The following is a 20,890-nucleotide window of genomic DNA, read 5'->3' as shown; positions in this document are numbered from 1 at the left end:
CTGTCGTGCCAGGGTGTTGGGCCTTGAAAGTTCATTCCTGCGAAGCGGCCCGCATTCCCAGGGGATTCCCGTTTAAATCACAATCTCGTGCAAAGTGGCCCGGCTGCTGGCAACGGCGGCAAATAGGCTGTCCATCCGGTTGGTAGCGGTCGCGGGGTCGTCCTCTCCATGTCGGGTATCTCCGGGGTCTCATCCATGGAACATCCTCTCTACAGTTTGCCAACTCCATCTTGTGTCCTCTCATCTCCTGCATGGTTTTAGCCATTGAAGCAACAACATCAGCTAAAGAGTCAAGCTTTTGTTGAAGAGCCTCATTAGTACTGGGCCCCAGGGGCTTAGCAATGGCCACAGACATAGCTGATGTCACTGGCACTCCCTGTTGTTGAGGTGCCTCTGCCATGGGTTGCGCAGGATCCTGATCCCGAGGTGCCTCTGCCAGCTGGAGACGTATAGTGCTCTCCTTTAATTGGGCAAATGTCAATTCAGGGTTCTTAAAAACAAGCATGCTCACATGCCCCCGGTGAGAAGGGGTGTAGAGTCCCTCAATAAATTGATCTCTTAGCAGTTTATCCGCTCCGGTGTTAAAAATGGGTTCAGCCAGTGTAAGTGATTTAAGGGCTTCCTGCAGGTTTAAGGCAAAGTCTCTCACGCCCTCATTAGCTTTTTGTTTGCAACTAAAGAATCGTATTTTAGCTTTGCTGCTGGCCGTGGTTTCAAATGTAGCTTTTAATCCAGCAAATATGCGTTCAACAGTGCCTTTTAGATCAGCTGCCCATGCTGTGACTTCTCGCTTAGCATGGCCACTTAACTGCATCATCAGGAGACTAACACGCTGAACTTCACCCACAGGGAACATGTCAAAATGGGCCAGCATCTTTTCTCTGAAATCGTCAAGGGTATTAGGCTCACCTTCATACATTGGAAGCCATGGGCCACCCGGGGTATATGGCATCAGCAGCGGCATGATGGGCGCCACTCCTTGCACCGCTGCGCTGCCGGACTCTCTATTGACACTCTGTCTTTCAGCTGCATTAGCGTTGCCGAGTGCTGCGGCGTCTCCGTGCTGCGACATACTGTGCCCCCTTGGTTAATCCGGACCCTTCCGGTCCTCCGCTTCCGTCGGGATAGTGTAGATTCGTTCCGCTGTGCAGCAGGATCGATTTTCCCCTTGCTCTGATGTCAGAGCGCTCAGCTTGGTGCCGCCCACAATGACACGCCCCCTGCTGCTCCCACCCACCGCGCTCTGTAATGGCGGATTCTGAAGTTTTTCAGTTAGACTGGGGCTCAGGTGATGGCGTAGCTCAATTAACAGTCTCGTGCCTAACGGTTATGAAGTGATTACCTCAGGGGATGGCGGCCATCTTTACTCCATTATAACCAATGGGGAAAAGTCACTTTCAATAGTTTTCAATGGGGAATGGATTTTTCTTTAATAAAGTCAATTTTCAAGATTTTTCATCCCAGTTTTCACAGTTTTGGGCTCCAATCACGGCACACAATACCCGGTATACGGGCTGGCTAGATCCTGTTCGTGACGCCAATTGTGACGCCCAGGAGACCGGGATACCCAGCACCGGACCAATGGAGTCTGTCTCTTGAGGGGGATGTCACGGGTTGCTTGACCCGGTGCTGTGGCCTCAGGCAATGCACAGTGTAAGGGGTATCATGAGGGGACAGGCACTTACTTGATCAGCAGCAGGTTCTCCCAGCGGTGACGATCTCGATCCTGGATAGATGGCTATTGTCCAAATGAAAGACTGAGGCACTGAAACGTTTAACCAAGTTTACTTTAACATAAAAGGATTTACAACCAGTCCTGTCACCGGAGTCTGTATGGGAACTCTGAGTTACTTTGACCCTGCCGGGGTCTTCGCCTCTTATTGTGCGCAATTTCTGTGTGGCCCTGCTGCTGTATGTGAACTGGCTGCCGGCCCAATCTGTCCCCTCCGGGTCCTGGTTCGACGGGCAACCCGAGTCCTTTTATCGGTTTACCCCCTCTGGGAGTACCGCTGAACTCTGTGTCTGTTGCTGCATCCGACCCTAGTGAAGCTGATATCACCTCACGTTTTTCCGGTTGCTGTATTATATATAATGAATACAGCCACGGATCCGGTATCCGTCTTTGCGCCTGTTCTGGGTAGTGATTAATGCTACCCGGTTCTCACAATGTCCTTTTTGTCTATCCCTCTTCTCCTCAGGCCGGTGATTTAGGCCTGGTAACAGTCACAGGGCTGTTAGAGATTCAACTGTATGACCTCTCACCATCAGCTCCTTGGCCCAACTGCCATTTCTTCTCTCAGACCAGAATGGATCAAGGGGAGTCTCTGGAGCTCCCCCTTCTGGCCGGAGGTGGTAGTGCAGTCTTGCTATTTTAGTATTTGTACTTACTGTCAGTAACTATTTTTGTGGCAAATACCCCTAGGGGTGCCACACAGGGGAACGACTGACTATCTATCTCTTAAGCCCATCAGGGGGCCATTGCAGAACATATGGAAAAATCGAACCAACAGATAAACATCTATAGGAAGCAAGCAAAGGATAGCTGCTCATTCAGCCCCTTAGGGGCCATTGCGTCCATCCGGAATGTCCACTCACATTCCCTTTGCAGAATTTTTCTATCAAAGTTGCCCCCTCTCGGGCTTGGTTTTACCACTTCAATAACCGCAAACCTAATATTGGACCTATCTCCAGGATGTTTCTCTCTCAGATGTCTTGCCAGGGTGGTATCCCTATTGTTTCTCACATCTCCCAAGTGTTCACCCACCCTTCTACGCAGCTCCCTTTTCGTTTTACCAATGTAGTCCTTAGGGCACGGACAGGTAGCCATATAAACAACCCCTGTGGATTTACAGTTGGAAAAGTCCCTCTGGTAAAATACCTTTCCCGTAGAAGAGCTGGAAAAGGCCTTACCAGGTTTCATATACTTGCACATTTGACAATCACCACACCGGAAAAAACCACATGGTCTCCTATCAAGCCACGTACCAACTGCTCTGGGTCTCGTATAGTGGCTATGAACCAAAGTGTCTTTAAGTGACTTGCCCCTTCTGAAAGTGATGTCTGGATGTGTACCCAACCGGTCACTAAGATCTGGGTCCATTTTGAGGATGTCCCAGTGTCTGTTGATAACCTCCTTACTCTTTGATGCTGGTGATCATACGTCCCTATAATTCTGATGACATCTTTTGTTCTGTCATCCGATCTATTTTGCTTATGCAGCAGTTGTTGTCTATCTAGATTAGCCGCCCCCTGATATGCCGAATCCAGGACATGTCTGGGGTAACCTTTTTCTTTGAATCTATTAAGCATGTCCCTCAATTGACTATGGAACGTTCTCACATCCGAGCAGTTTCTCCTCAACCTCATGAACTGCCCTTTAGGGATCCCTCTTTTTAACGGTAGCGGATGGTGGCTATTCCAGTTCAGAAGATTATTGGTACTTGTTGGCTTCCGATAGATGCTTGTTGTTAATCCCCCATTCAATCCTTTTCTAATTTTCACATCAAGGAACGCCAATTCTTCCTTATCGATTTCAAATGTGAATCTCAGGCCAATATCATTGATGTTCAAATCATTGATGAATGTTTCAAACTGGTGCTTAGTTCCTGTCCACACCACAAAAACATCATCTATAAACCTGAGCCACATTGCCACCAATTCATGCCACCATTTGACCGTATCACCAAACACCAGGATCTCCTCCCACCAGCCCAGGAACAAATTTGCGTACGACAGGGCACCCCATTGCAGTGCCCCTGAGCTGGTGGTAGTATTTTCCATCAAATTTAAACATGTTGTGGGTAAGTATGAACCTCAGGAGGACCTCTGTGAACCAGTTATGTTCACCACATGCCACCGACCTCTGTTTGAAGAAAATGATGTATACTCTCAATCCCTGCTTCATGTGGAATGCTACTATAAAGAGCTTCTACATCTATAGAAGCTAGCCACGAGTTCTCATCAAGATAGAGCCCCTCTAATTTTTTCAGCAGGTCCGTTGTATCTCTTAGGTAAGAGGGAATTGATACAACAAACGGACGGAGGATCTCATCCACATAGAGACCACAGTTTTGCGTCAAAGATCCCACCCCAGACACAATGGGTCGTCCTTTCAGGGGGGTTAACCCCTTATGGACTTTAGGCAAAGTGTATTTGTGTATACCAGTCCAAAGCATATGTGCAGCATACTGATGGTATCATTATATGTGTAGTGGAGTAGATATTAATTGCTCCAAGGCTGCCTTTATCTATCTCCTCTCCCACATGTTCCTTATTGTTTTTATGGCACGGTTTGGGGTCTAGTTAACCCTTAGCTATAGGAGTGTTTATGTATAGTCGTTAGTGGTTCCTTTAAACATACTATTGGGTAGTGGGACCCTGGACTATTTAGGGTTCAACAGGGACCGTAGGGCCAGCCGCCGTGGAGTGGGGGCGCCACAACGTTTCCCCTAGGGCGCCAACCCCCGCAGGTAGGCAGGTACCAGTTCAGATATTACTGTAGGGTTACTAGTTCTTCCAACCAGTTTTTTCACGGTGTGTTTTTTGTGATGTTTTGAGAAGACCACAGGTTGGTGGTTTTTTAACATTTTTGAAATAAAGAATTTCTATGGGGTTTTATATGATTTAATCCCCACATGTAATCAAGCTGTCTAGTAGCCACAAATCATGCAGCTGTGGCAAGGAAAACTAATTCTCCGAGCACTTACAAATACTCGGAGACCACCCGAGCGTGCTCAGGAAAACATGAGCAACGTGTAATACTTGCTCATCACTAGTCATAATCTCATATTGAGACTCCTCAATTCTATGGTTTATCTGTGTATCCAGTATGCCTCCCTTTTTTGAGTTGTTTCACCCTGTTCTGGCCCCTTCTGGGTGGTGGCATTTGTTCCAAAACTTAAAACTTCAGTTGTGCTACACTATGGCTTTTTTGTTGGATATGGAACGGTAGTGGGAGATGAGTTCTTTTGCATCTAATGCTAGATTTGTGTTGTGAGATTCTATCACGTACAGCTTGTGTAGTTTCCCCCACATGAACCGGGCCACAGGGACATTTAATGGTATAGATTACTTATGAGGTATCGCAAGTAAAAGAAAAAAAACCTTTATTAGGAATCCCTTGTCCTTTTTGTGAGGATGAGAAATGTGATTTCACATGTGAAAGTTGTGGCATGCAATACTCCAGAACATGCTGCAACAGAAAGATGTGCACATAAATATAACAATGGCAATTTCTCTCCTCTCCTCTTCTATACACCTGACATGGATGCATATAACTACCTACCATACCATGAATCACCCTGACACGCGTGCTCTAAGCTGAACACTCCTCAATATTCTCTAGAAACATTTCAGCATCCATTTACTGAAGGTAACGTTTTATGAGTCGGTATAATGTATTGTCGGCTCATCTATATTGGTATCGGCACTTCACCACCCACCGCTGTGCATCTACTGGTATAGGGCAATATAGTGTTCAGGCATTCGACATCTGCAGCATTGCTTACTATATTCTGTTACGTGGCATCCAATATACTGTAAGTGGACTGTTTCTGTACGTATTCTCACAATTCTCACTATGGTTATCGTCCTAGTGAGTTAATCCTAAAATCTTTTTGTGATAAGTCTTCACTTACATGGAAAGGTATAAAATGCAGCCCTGTCCTCCTCTCCTCTAGTTCCTCCTACCAGATAGGCTCTAAACATGGGTGGTCTCTGATGTTCCCTGACACTCAGGTGCCTTTCTGGAGATTTCCGTAGCAGCTTCTTTATTAGATGTTTCAAGTCAACCTCTAGCCATGCTGGAAATTTTGCCTCCTTGGTGGTGGTTGACATGTAGACTGTTTGCTTCGTGGCGCCATTGTAAAATAGGGAATGTCCAGATGACATTTGGGACACCACTATTCCCAGGCTCCACCAGTGTACTGCTACATTGTATGCTTTTTCCAGGAGCACTTCTAGGGCCATGTAGCTGAAAGTTCCCTTCCGGCCATAGAACTTACTGGATGTGATCAGAAGGTCTCTCGCCAACCCAAGAGCTATAATTCAGGTATAGCCATCTTTATTTTCCATGATGTTAGATGGTTTGAAATCTCTGCAAAGAAAAATGAAAATGTATCACTTGATGTTCACACATTCTCTGTAACCTCTGAAAAGTGATGCTGAGTACAAGAATTGACTGGTAGAAGAGATTGGATTCATCTGTAGAAATGGCACCACTCTTGTTCATGGCTACGTCTGGTATTGCCGCTCCGCCTCATTCTTATGAATAGACACAAGTTACATTACCAGACACAGCCCACAGATATCAATGACATTCCCAGGACAGTAAAAATAGTCTTGTCTCACCGGTGGGCGATGCCATGCCCGTGGAGGAACTGGAGGCCACAAACTATCTCTTGTGATAAACCTGATGAAAAAAGGAGACTATTTAGTCTCAATGACCTGAAATCATCCTGAAGTAAAAGTGTATTATAATCTGTAATATAACCTATTGACTGCATATAAAACTTAAAGGATTATTCCCAGCATTGGAAGTTATAACATTCCCATAGGATAAGTAGTAACTTACTGATTGATGGGGATCCAAGTGGTAGGATTCCCAGCAATTCAGACAGCAGAGCTCTGAAATGCACTGGCCGCATTCTGATTTTTGGAGTGTTCCGTTGTCGGAATCAGCGAGTTTCTTAACCACTCTAGACAAACAGAAAAACCACAGGAGTATATCACACATAGTGCATATATGTGGATGAAAAAAGTGTGACTTAGAGAGTATTTTGTGGGTGGGATGAGTTACTATGCGTGTTGTCTGCCTTTTAAAATCACCTTATTACTTTTAATAGTCAGGATTTTTCCCTATATTTTTTAATTTGTTTCATTGTTAGATACTTGCCGTGTATTTTCCATGTTCAATTTGCTGCTCATTTTAATAAGTAACTGAAGGTTGCTACCAGACATTCTCAATGATAAAATAGGCTTGGCTCTGGAAATAAAGCGCAAGATATACATATTATCCCTGGCTATATGTAGTACATGTTTTTCCACCAACATAGAAGAGGATTCTTTACTGTTAGGGCAGTGAGAATCTGGAATTGCTTGCCTGAGGAGGTGGTGATGGCGAACTCAGTCGAGGGGTTCAAGAGAGGCCTGGATGTCTTCCTGGAGCAGAACAATATTGTATCATACAATTATTAGGTTCTGTAGAAGGACGTAGATCTGGGGATTTATTATGATGGAATACAGGCTGAACTGGATGGACAAATGTCTTTTTTCGGCCTTACTAACTACGGTATGTTACTATGAAAATATGAATGGCGCAAGGAAACACATCTGTACCGAAGACTCCAAAGCAGCATCAAGGTGACTCAAGAATGGACAGTCTTTGGCACCCAGGAGTATCCGCCTCTTGCCTTAGGGCTTAAGGCTACTGTCACACTAGCGTTTTTTTCAATACGTCGCAATGCATCGTTTAGGGGAAAAAACGCATCCTGCAAAGTTGTCTGCAGGATGCGTTTTGCCCCATAGACTAACATTAGCGACGCTTTTCGACGCATTGACACACGTCGTAACCGTCGTGCGATGGTTGCGCCGTGTTGTGGTGGACCGCCGGGAGCAAAAAACGTTACATGTAACGTTTTTTGCTTCCGACGGTCCGCCATTTCCGACCGCGCATGCGCTGCCGGAACTCCTCCCCCACCTCCCTGCACCTCACAATGGGGCAGCGGATGCGCTGGAAAAATGCATCCGCTGCCCCCGTTGTGCGGCGCATTCACTGCTAACGTCGGTAGCCCGACGCTAGTGTGAAAGTAGCCTTAGCATTGTCCCTTTGCTCAATGATCTTGATGGCCTTGTAGATGTTTTGGCCATTGTCTGATGCCTGCACCACCTGATAAAATCACAGTTAAAATAAGCATTAACCCCTCCAGCACTTAAGGTACCTTCACACATAACGATTTTGTTAACGATATCGTTGCTTTTTGTGACGTAGCAACGATATCGTTAACAAAATCGTTAAGCGTGACAGCGACCAACGATCAGGCCCCTGCTGGGAGATCGTTGGTCACTGGGAATGATCAGGACCTTTTTTTTGGTCGCTGATCGCCCGTTGTCATCGCTGAATCTGCGTGTGTGACGCCGATCCAGCGATGTGTTCACTGGTAACCAGGGTAAATATCGGGTTACTAAGAGCAGGGCCACGCTTAGTAACCCGATATTTACCCTGGTTACCATTGTAAAAGTTAAAAAAAAACAAAAAAAAAAAACTACATACTCACATTCCGATGTCTGTCACATCCCCCGGCGTCCACAGGGTTAAAACTGCTTTCGGCAGGAGCGCTGCTAATGCACTCGCTGCTGCCGAGAGCTGACACAGTGCAGGGAAAGCTATCGGCAGCAGCGAGTGCATTAGCAGCGCTCCTGCCGAAAGCAGTTTTAACCCTGTGGACGCCGGGGGACGTGACAGACATCGGAATGTGAGTATGTAGTGTTTTTGTTTTTTAACTTTTACAATGGTAACCAGGGTAAATATCAGGTTACTAAGCGCGGCCCTGCGCTTAGTAACCCGATGTTTACCCTGGTTACCCGGGGACTTCGGCATCGTTGAAGACAGTTTCAACGATGCCGAAGTTGTTCGCCGGATCGTTGGTCGCTGGAGAGAGCCGTCTGTGTGACAGCTCCCCAGCGACCACACAACGACTTACCAACGATCACGGCCAGGTCGTATCGCTGGTCGTGATCGTTGGTAAGTCGTTTAGTGTAACGGTACCTTTATGACTGTTTTCACCTTCATGATCAAGCCAAAATTTTACAATTCTGACCAGTGTCAATTTTATTATTTATAATAACTCTGGAATGCTTCAATGGATTCCACTGATTCTGAGAATGTTTTCTCGTTACTTATTGTACTACATGATGGTAATTAAAATTTCTTCCATATGACTTTTGTTTATTTGTGAAAACAAAAAAGAAAATTTGGCAAAAAGTGTAGAAAATTTTGCAATTTTCACTTTTAATTTGTATGCCCTTAAATCAGTCATGTCACACAACATTGTTAATAAATAACATTTCCCACATGACTACTTTTATCTACTTTATATCTGCACAATTTTTGAAACAATTTATTTTTGATAGGAAGTTCTAAGGGTTAAAAGTTGACCATTAATTTCTCTATTTTCGAACAAAATTTACAAAACCATTTTTTTTTTAAAGGACCACATTACATTTGATGTGACGTTGTGGTGTTTTCTGTCATATAGACCCCTCAAAGTGACACCATTCTAAAAACTGCATCCCTCAGGGTGCTCAAAACCACATTCAAGAAGTTTATGAACCCTTTAGGTGCTTCACAGGAATTTTTGGAAAATGGAAGGAAAAATTGAACCTTTTTAACTTTTTTTTTTTTTTTTTTTTCTAACAAAAATTTTACTTTTAGACCCATGTAAATACTTTTATGCCCAGCGATGACAAAAGTCTTCTCGGAGTGATACCTTTATTGGCTAACCAGACAAAAAAGATATGTTTGCAAGCTTTCAGAGCACAAATGCTCCCTCTTTAGGCAGGATTACAAAGACAAAGGTACAACATTTAAGTTATTACAGCAGGACATTTGTTTCATGAGATGGGAGGTGTGATGCCTTCTAAAGATGAGCCAAGGAAATCAAATTAGATCCATTTTTTTTATTTTCACAAGTGTAACAGGGAAAAAAAGGACCCAAAAATTTGTTGTGTAATTTCTCCTGAGTACGGCGATACCCAATATGTGGAGAAAAACTACTGTTTGGGTGTTAGGGCTCGAGTTCCCGCCTCTGCACAGGGGGAGTTTTGAGCCATCTCCGCTGTGGTCTCCCATTCTTCTCTGGCCGCAGTGGAGCCTGCTCAGTGGAGATATCTGTCCCAGCATCTGGCTTGGGCAGATACTCTGTATCAGGCTACTGCTGTTCTTCAAGGCTCTGCTATTATAGCTAGTACTGGTCAGCAGCGAGGACTAGCTTCTGGGACTAAGTCCTGCTTTCTCCCTTCTGAGCATGCCCAAGGGAAGACCTCTCATTGGAGGTCGGGGGTCACACGCTCAGGTCCTGAAGCAACTCCCACTGGTCCTCTAGGAAGTTCCTGAAGTTGCTGCAACTATAAAAGGTTTGCATGGCTGCACGGCTATGCGCTAGTATCAATCTTTGTCATGAGCTTTGCGCCAGTGTGGTCATGTATGCTTGTGGTCAGGGCCCGGCTGAAATAAGCCACTAGAATACCGGCACCTCTGGTGAGGAATTGTTTGAGTGCTTCTCTGACTGCATGACCACTGACTGCTATCAGCTCAGCAGTTAGCTGTGTACTCCTGTGAGCTAACAGGACACAGTGCTTTTCTATCACGGCAACTCTGTGAAGTAACAGAGCTCGTTTATACCGCCATATAGTGCCATTTGCTAGCAGCATGTTCTCCTCCTGCACGGTGGACCCCGGGCTGCGAACACACCAATAATGACATCTATATTTACTCAGTGCGTTCCGCCAGCCATAACAGGGTGCACAGCAGGGCTTGAAAGGGAAGGAGCGCCATTTTACTTTCTCAAATTAAAAATTGCTTGAATATTTAGCGGGCACCATGTCATGTTTGGAGAGTCCCTTATACAATACGATACACTTTATTGATCTCAAGGGAAATTATGGTATGTGCCTAAATAGGGAAAAAAAAAACACATGTGACACCATTTTGGAAACTAGTACCCCTCAGGGAACTTCTCTAAATCAGTTGTGATCACCTTGAACCCCTGTGGGCTTCACAGAAGTTCATAATGAAAAGCTGTGAAAATAAAAAATCACATTTTTCCCACAAATTTTATTTTAGCCCCAAATTTTTCATTTTCACAAAACAAGAGAAAATGGAACCAAAAATGTGTGCAATTTCTTCTGCGTATGCAGATACTCCATATGTGGGAGTAAACTACTGTTTGAGTGCACGGCAGGGCTCAGAGAGGAGTGGTATTTTGGAAAGCAGACTTTGATGGCATGGTCTGCAGGTGTCATGTTGCGTTTTGGAGAGGCCCTGATGTGTCTAAACAGAGGAAAACCCCCACAAGTGACCGTTTTGGAAACTAGACTCCTCAAAGGAATTTATCTAGATGTGTGGTGAGCACCATTAATCCACAAGTGCTTCACAGAATTTTACAACGTTGGTCTGTGAAAATGTAAAAAAATTATATATTTTTCACCCAAAAATGTTTTTAGCCCCATTTCTTTTTTATTTTCAAAAGGATAGCAGGAGAAAGTGAACCTGAAAATTTGTTGTGCAATTTCTGCTGAGTACAATCATACCCATATGTGGTTGAAAACTACTATTCAGGCACAATGCACTGCTCAGAAGGGAGGGAAGCATTTGGATTTAGGAGCGCAGAATTCGCTGGATTTCTTTTAGGGAGCAAGGAGCCATTTTGCTTCTCCAGAGCTTTTTTACTGCCAGAAATGTGGATATCCCTTATATTTCAATTGACAGGTGACAGACCTGAGTGGGGACTTGCTTTTTTGTGGAATGATTTGAAGCTTTTGTTAGGAATATTTTACATAACATTTGGGATCACATTTATCCGGTGCTCTACACTGTTTTATTTACATCGGGGTTTCCATATAAATCTCAGATGAAACCCACAAGGGAACTGCTCACTATAATGAGGCAGCAGAGTTACTCTGGGCTCCGTCTGGCCTCTGTTTAGCATTGTCCTTTTCAGAGGTGCACAAAACTGTGGCCAACAGCACTATTATGCACGCCTTAAAAGACGGACACCGCCTGATTATAGGCCAGATTGCGTCCCCTGTGCCTCCCCTCTGCCTTATTGAAAGGAATCTTCCGCCGGGGATTACGTCTGAATCACGTATGTCAGAGATTTACATGGAAACCCTGGTGCAAGTGCTCAATATAGAGTGCAGGATAAATGTGAGCTGAGCCTTATTGCGATCTTTGGGGGGCAGAATGAAGTAACCAACCGTAGGTGAAAATTTGGTTTTATTTTTAACGCCGTTTCTCGTGCAGTGTAAGTGATTAGACAAATGTATTTTTCTGGTTGGTGCGATTAGGGCAATACCAGTTCTCTAGCAATTTTTTTTTTAAATATTTGGCTGCTGTTACACAGGAAGAGTTTTCCAAAAACTAGTTTTTGCATCGCCGTATTTTGAGAGCTATAATTTTTCCATATTTCTGCCAACAAGTGATGACTGCTTGTTTTTTGCAGGACGAGCTGACGTTTTTATTGGTACCATTTTCGGGCACATGACACTTTTTGATTGCTTTCTATTCCGATTTTTTTTTTTTGGTAAAATTGATGAGGCAGCTTTATGCTTCCACTTGTACGATTACAGCAATATCACATTTATATAGTTTTTGTATTATGTTTTGGCACTTTTATGCAATAAAAACGTTTATAGAAAAACAAATTAATTTTGCATCCCTTTATTCTGAGAGCTGTACCCTTTTTTCTGCTGATTGAGCTGTATGGCAGCTTGTGTTTTTTGCAGGATGGTGTTTTCAGCGGTACTATTTTTTAGATTTGTTTCTTTTATCGTGTTTTATTCCAATTTTTGTTCGGTGGTATTATGAAAAATATATATTTTTTTGCCTTTTTGTTTATTTTACGGTGTTCACCGAAGGGGTTAACTGGTGGGACAGATTTATTGGTCGGTCCGCTCTGGACGTGGGGTACTTTTTTTTTGTTTGTTTTTTATTTTTTCATAAAAATTAAAAATGTCTTTATTGGTACAATATATCTTTTTTTTTCCCACTTTCTTTGTTAATTACTGAGATGTGCAAAGAAGGACACACTGATGCTTCACAGAGGATGGAGGGGGTAGAACTGCTGGTGATGTGTGTGACAGTCTGTGTATACTCCTAAGTCGCGTACAGATTAGCAAAATAAAATATAATCACTGCACTGAAATAGAAGAACAATAACCATGTGGTCACTTAACAAACCACCATTGAAGGAGTTGTGTGAACAAGCGACAATCACACTGGTTTTGAGTGGCCCTTACTTGTGCTGCCGCTAGTGGTATAACTCACCGCGCTGAAATGGAGTTATGCTGCAATGGGTGGTATGGCGTGCAGCGGCTCTCAGGGAGCGGGATATGAGTGTGCCAGGAGATAAAGGTTTCTTGAGCGTCCTCCAATGATAACAATCCTCCTGGGTGCACAAAGAGAGGCGCCGGCTTCTGGCATGCTCCGACCGGTAGCAACGCCATGAGCAGGGGGCGTGGTGTATCATGACGTCACGTGAACTATTGGACGGGTGTGCGAAGGGGTCAGTTTGCCAACGTGTTCCGAGGGACACAGTCCTTCATCAGGGCTATGGCTCCATTGTATGGCTCATCCTTATATATCAGCGTCAGCCCACCTCTCCGCTGCCTAATTGTGCATCACAGTACATCTGCCACATAGATTGGTAGCGCTCTATGTTTACAGTGGGTATGGAAAGTATTCAGACGCCTTTAAATTTTTCACTGTTTCATTGCAGCCATTTGGTAAATTCAAAAAAGTTTTTTTTCTCTCATTAATGTACACTCTGCACCCCATCTTGACTGGAGAAAAACAGAAATGTAGTAATTTTTGCAAATTTATTAAAAAAGAAAAACTGAAATATCACATGGTCATAAGTATTCAGAACCTTTGCTCAGACACTCATATTTAAGTCACATGCTGTCCATTTCCTTGTGCTCCTCCATGAGATGGTTCTACTCCTTCATTGTATCCAGCTGTGTTTAATTAAACTGATAGGACTTGATTTGGAAAGTCACACACCTGTCTATAGATCTCACAGCGCACAGTGCATGTCAAACCAAATGAGAATTATGAGGTCAAAGGAACTGGCCAAAGAGCTCAGAGACAGATTTGTGGCAAAGCACAGATCTGGCCAAGGTTACAATAGAATTTCTGTAGTACTCAAGGTTCCCAAGAGCTCAGTGGCCTCCGAAATCCTTAAATGGAAGAAGTGTGGACAACCAGAAGTCTTCCTAGACCTGGCTGTCCAGCAAAACTGAGCAATTGTGGGAGAAGAGCCTTGGTGAGACAGGTAAAGAAGAACCCCAAGATGACTGTGGCTGAGCTCCAGAGATGGGAGAAAGTTCCACAAATTCAACTATCACTGGAGCCCTCCACCGGTCAGGCCTTTATGGCAGAGTAGCCCGACGGAAGCCTCTCCTCAGTGCAAGACATATGAAAGCCTGCATAGAGTTTCCTAAAAACACATAAAGGACTCCCAGACTATGAGAAATAAGATTTTCTGGTCTGATGAGACAAAGATAGACCTTTTTGGTGATAATTTGTAAGCGGTATGTGTGGAGAATACAAAGGCACTGTTCATTACCTGCCCAATACAGGTATGGCCAAAAGTATTGACACCCCTGCAATTCTGTCAGATAATACTCATTTTCTTCCTGAAAATGATTGCAAACACAAATTATTTGGTATTATTATCTTCATTTAATTTGTCTTAAATGAAAAAACACAAAAGAGAATGATGCAAAAAGCAAAACATTGATCATTTCACACAAAACTCCAAAAATGGGCCAGACAAAAGTATTGGCACCCTCAGTCTAATACTTGGTTGCACAACCTTTAGCCAAAATAACTGTGACCAACCGCTTCCGGTAACCATCAATGAGTTTCTTACAATCCTCTGCTGGAATTTTAGACCATTTTTCTTTGGCAAACTGCTCCAGGTCCCTGATATTTGAAGGGTGCCTTCTCCAAACTGCCATTTTTAGATCTCTCCACATGTGTTCTATGGGATTCAGATCTGGACTCATTGCTGGCCACCTTAGAAGTCTCCAGTGCTTTCTCTTAAACCATTTTCTAGTGCTTTTTGAATTGTGTTTTGGGTCATTGTCCTGCTGGAAGACCCATGACCTCTGAGGGAGACCCAGCTTTCTCACACTGGGCCCTACATTATGCTGCAAAATTTGTTGATAGTCTTCAGACTTCATAATGCCATGCACACGGTCAAGCAGTCCAGTGCCAGAGGCAGCAAAGCAACCCCAAAACATCAGGGTACCTCTGCCATGTTTGACTGTAGGGACCGTGTTCTTTTCTTTGAATGCCTCTTTTTTTCTCCTGTAAACTCTATGTTGATGCCTTTGCCCAAAAAGCTCTACTTTTGACTCATCTGACCAGAGAACATTCTTCCAAAACGTTTTAAGCTTTTTCAGGTAAGTTTTGGCAAACTCCAGCCTGGCTTTTTTATGTCTCTGGGTAAGAAGTGGGGTCTTCCTGGGTCTCCTACCATACAGTCCCTTTTCATTCAGACGCCGACGGATAGTATAGGTTGACACTGTTGTACCCTCGGACTGCAGGGCAGCTTAAACTTGTTTGGATGTTAGTCGATGTTCTTTATCCAACATCCGCACAATCTTGCGTTGAAATCTCTTGTCAATTTTTTTTTCCGTCCACATCTAGGAAGGTTAGCCACAGTGCCATGGGCTTTAAACTTCTTGATGACACTGCGCACGGTAGACACAGGAACATTCAGGATGGACTTGTAGCCTTGAGATTGCTCATGCTTCCTCACAATTTGGTTTCTCAAGTCCTCAGACAGTTCCTTGGTCTTCTTTCTTTTCTCCATGCTCAGTGTGGTACACACAAGGACACAGGACAGAGGTTGAGTCAACTTTAATCCATGTCAGCTTGCTGCAAGTGTGATTTAGTTATTGCCAACACCTGTTAGGTGCCACAGGTAAGTTACAGGTGCTGTTAATTACACAAATTAGAGAAGCATCACATGATTTTTCGAACAGTGCCAATACTTTTGTCCACCCCCTTTTTATCTTTGGTGTGGAATTATATCCAATTTGGCTTTAGGACAATTCTTTTTCTGTTTTTTTCATTTAAGACAAATTAAATGAAGATAATAATACCAAATAATTTGTGTTTGCAATCATTTTCAGGAAGAAAATGAGTATTATCTGACAGAATTACAGGGGTGTCAATACTTTTGGTCATGACTGTACAATCCCAACAGTAAAACATGGTGGTGGCAGCATTATGCTATGGGGGTGTTTTTGAGCATCAGGGACAGGACGACTGGTTGTCATTGAAGGAAACATGAATGCGGCCAAGTACAGAGATATCCTGGATGAAAACCTCTTCCAGAGACCCTAAGCACAAGCTAAAATAACAAAGGAGTGGCTTCAGAACAACTCTGTGACCATTCTTGACTGGCCCAGACAGAGCCCTGACCTAAACCCAATTGAGCATCTCTGGAGAGACCTGAAAATGGCTGTCCACCAACGTTCACAATCCAACCTGACGGAACTGGAGAGGATATGCAAGGAAGAATGGCAGAGGATCCCCAAATCCAGGTGTGAAAAACTTGTTGCGTAATTCCCAAGAAGACTCATGGCTGAACTAGATCAAAAAGTGCTTCTACTCAATACTGAGCAAAGGGTCTGAACACTTATGACCATGTGATATTTCAGTTTTTCTTTAATAGATTTGCAAAAATTACTACATTTCTGTTTTTTTCAAGTCAATATGGGGTGCAGAGTGTACATTAATGAGATAAAAAGGAACTTTTTTGAATTTACCAAATGGCTGCAATGAAACAAATAGTGAAAATTTAAAGGGGTCTGAATACGTTCCATACCCACTGTATAACCTGTCACTCTGTGATATTACTGTATGCGGCACATGAATTGCCGGCATTTCAAAATCTGCATAAAAATCGGACAACACTCGCATGGTCTGAGTGCTGTGCGACATTTTTTCTCACACCCTTAGACTTGCATGGCCGAGTCTCGGGGACAGTGGCAGCATGATGCGATTTTACACACATGCCGAATACGCCTGTGATAATGGTGATGTGAGCTGCCCCATAGATTAACACTGGTCCAAGTGCTATGCAATGTTTTCTCACATAGCACTAGTCCATATTCTACGGTAGTGTGACGCTGGCCTAAAGAGGTAAATTGCAAGGTTATTTGTGTAAGGAGTCGAGTTCCCGCCGCTGCACAAGGGGAATCTAGAACCATGTCCGCTGCGGTCTCCCATTCTCCAGCCGCAGTGGAGCCTGCTCAGCAGAGAAGTCGGTCCCAGCATCTGGCTCAAGCTGATACTGTGCACTTGGTTACTGCTGCCTTTCCAGGCTCTGCCTTTGTAGCTAGTACTGATCAGCAGTGAGCAGGTGTTTCAGGGACTAAGTTCTGCTTTTCCCATACTGAGCAAGCCCACAGGACGACCTCCCATTGGAGGTCGGGGGTCACATGCTCAGGTCCTGTAGCAACTCCTATTCGACCACTAGGAAGGTCCTTTATTGCTAAAGCTATAAAAGGTTTGCATGGCCGGACGGCCATGCACTAGTATAGACTTGATATGTGTGTGTGTAGATGAATGTCTGTTGATGGATGAAAGCTCCTTAATCATTCCCATTCCTTGTGTTGATGACTGCTCACGAATGGTGGAAGCTACCTAGCGCCCGACAGTGCTACCTGCACACTAAGCACAAGTTTCAGTATCTATTTGCAGTGCCCGTCTTTACGGCACCGTGCGCAATCAGTGTGCTTTCCTGACAGCTGGTCAGAGTAGGGTGGGAATTCCTGCTTGGACTAAGCATCTGACTCAGGGCGTCCTCAGGCGCGGGCTCAAAAGCCACCGAGGGTCAGAGCGAGTCCAATCACCAGTTTAGTGGGGGTGATTCATAGGGATCCCACTAGTGTCTTTCAGCTGCACACTGTGACTACCTTCCCCTGACGAAGACGCCTTTGGCAGCGTCGATACGCGTGGGGCCTCCATCCCCCCTCTTGGATCCCCCCGGCCCTGGCCTCATTCTTTGCTCACCCTAGCTTCATTTAGGTGCATGCACTTTTGGATGCCTGTTGCCTTTATATCTGCTCTGTGCTCTGAGGGCACATTTATCTACGGACATCAATGGGGTATTGACTCCTTGGTGACTGGAAGCCTGGTGTGTCATCCTGGTAAAGTATTATACTGGGTGTTAGCTTTAGGGTAGGTTGCTGTATAGCTGTTTTAGCTACTTGGTTATTTTGCCAGCATAATCCATTACTTTTGTTGCTGGACAGCAACCTGTCTGGTTATAGGCCTGGTGTGGTACTGGGGTAGTATCCGTTATTTATCTTTGGGATCCAACTTTTGATAATGTGTCTTGTTCTATGAAGGCTCTGTCAGATTAGCAGCATGGTGTATTGAAAATTCACGTTTATTATTGCATTAAACTTGCCTATCTGTTCAGGGGCTCCTTGTATCATCTGTATTATCTGTATATTGTCATATATTATCATTTGGACCCGTGTTATTGTATTTGGGGGGATGCGGGTAGGTCCGATTTGTTTTTAAATGGTTTTAAAATGTTTGTCCTTCCCTTTCTTGCTTTTGTATATGGTGGATTGTTATAATAAAATAAACAAATTTATTAGGTTGATCCCACTGTGTGCATATTTCCTTTTTTTTCTGTTGTTTTCTTGAGATTCTATATATGCATGTGGTTGATCCCTCTTAGTATTGATTAAGTGTGGTGCCCGCCTCTCTGTGTTATTTGCAATAGTCTGTGACTGCTAACAGGGCGCAGCGTAATTACGGCGACTCTGTGAAGCAACAGAGTTCGCTTCCAATCACAATGGGTGAGATCTAAACCCACGTGTGAGCAAGCGTCCATCCGCCATTACTCAGCAGCAGGTGCCGTCTCTGCACGGTGGACCCCGGACTGCGAACGCACCTCATATTCTTTAATATTATTATTTGAAGCGTTCCACCAGTCCTAACAATTTGTGTTTACAAGTACTTTGCAATTTTGCCCAATTAATGGCACAAACGTTAGAAGTTATGTTCACATTTAAATTAAAATTGCTGTCCCCTAAGCATTTAATAAAATCCCATCCATACTCACATTTTTATACGTCACTAGCTGAAGAGCCTGGCCTTGCCCAGGCATAGTAACAAACTGTGGTTATTTATAACAAATTATAATGATTATATTGCACATAAAAACATTTCATATCGTATATTTAACACTACAGATTTGCAACACAAATTAACAAAATGATTACCCAAATTTTGATTTTTGGTAAACAACATTTTTGGTTTTCCATTCCGGTGCAAAGATGAACAGATTTCCCTCATCATCCTGTCAGCCAGAGCCACCGGACTACTACCCCTAATATCCAAATCATCCCTTCAGCCAAAGCCACCGAACTACTACCCCTAATATTCAAATCATCCCGTCAGCCAGAGCCACCGGACTACTACCCCTAATATTCAAATCATCCCGTCAGCCAGAGCCACCGGACTACTACCCCTAATATTCAAATCATCCCGTCAGCCAGAGCCACCGGACTACTACCCCTAATATTCAAATCATCCCATCAGCCAGAGCCACCGGGCTACTACCCCTAATATCCCACATCATCCCGTCAGCCATAGCCACCGGACTACTACCCCTAATATTCAAATCATCCCATCAGCCAGAGCCACCGGACTACTACCCCTAATATTCAAATCATCCTGTCAGCCAGAACCACCGGACTACTACCCCTAATATCCCACATCATCCCGTCAGCCAGAGCCACCGGGCTACTACCCCTAATATCCCACATCATCCCGTCAGCCAGAGCTACCGGACTACTACCCCTAATATTCAAATCATCCCATCAGCCAGAGCCACCGGGCTACTACCCCTAATATCCCACATCATCCCGTCAGCCAGAGCCACCGGACTACTACCCCTAATATCCAAATCATCCCTTCAGCCAGAGCTACCGGACTACTACCCCTAATATCCAAATCATCCCGTCAGCCAGAGCCACCGGACTACTACCCCTAATATCGCACATCATCCCGTCAGCCAGAGCTACCGGACTACTACCCCTAATATTCAAATCATCCCATCAGCCAGAGCCACCAGGCTACTACCCCTAATATCCCACATCATCCCGTCAGCCAGAGCCACCGGACTACTACCCCTAATATCCCACATCATCCCGTCAGCCAGAGCTACCGGACTACTACCCCTAATATTCAAATCATCCCGTCAGCCAGAGCCACCGGACTACTACCCCTAATATCCCACGTCATCCTGTCAGCCAGAGCCACCAGATTACTACCCCTAATATCCCTCGTCATCCCGTCAGAGCTAACATTGTCCGTATGGCGCTGTTACAATGATTAAAATGATACCTGGGTTGGAGAAATCCATCTTGTGTTTTTTTTAATCTATGTTTGAAGTTTTAAGTTAATGAGATGCTTCATGCCAAAGAGAAGTTCCTGATTGAGCTCCTCCTGCAGTCTGTGTTGGCACGGTAATGTGCTATTTCCAGCTTTACAGAAGGACGGTAACACCATAGAAATGATAAGAATAATAGGCCTCAGTTACCAAACTGTTGCTCATAGCAACCAATCATAGAACAGCTCAGCTTCTTTTAAACAGCTCTGGTGAAATGAAAGATGCTTAATGATTGGTTGGAACTATGAGGAGTGGGCATGGCTGATACACACGCGCTTAGTGATTGGTTGGGGCTGTGGAGTGGGCGTGGCTGATACACACTATATATATATATATATATATATATATATATATATATATACACATACATACATACACTGTGCAGAATTATTAGGCAAGTTGTATTTTGATCACATGATACTTTTTATACATGTTGTCCTACTCCAAGCTGTTCAGGCTTGAGAGCCAACTACCAATTAAGTAAATCAGGTGATGTGCATCTCTGTAATGAGGAGGGGTGTTGTCTAATGACATCAAAACCCTATATAAGGTGTGCTTAATTATTAGGCAACTTCCTTTCCTTTGGAAAAATGGGTCAGAAGATAGATTTGACGGGCTCTGAAAAGTCCAAAATTGTGAGATATCTTGCAGAAGGATGCAGCAGTCTTGAAATTGCCAAACGTTTG

The sequence above is a fragment of the Ranitomeya imitator genome, chromosome 2 (assembly GCF_032444005.1).
Source record: "Ranitomeya imitator isolate aRanImi1 chromosome 2, aRanImi1.pri, whole genome shotgun sequence".
Taxonomy (NCBI): Eukaryota; Metazoa; Chordata; class Amphibia; order Anura; family Dendrobatidae; genus Ranitomeya; species Ranitomeya imitator.
Note: the sequence above shows the minus strand (reverse complement) of the source record.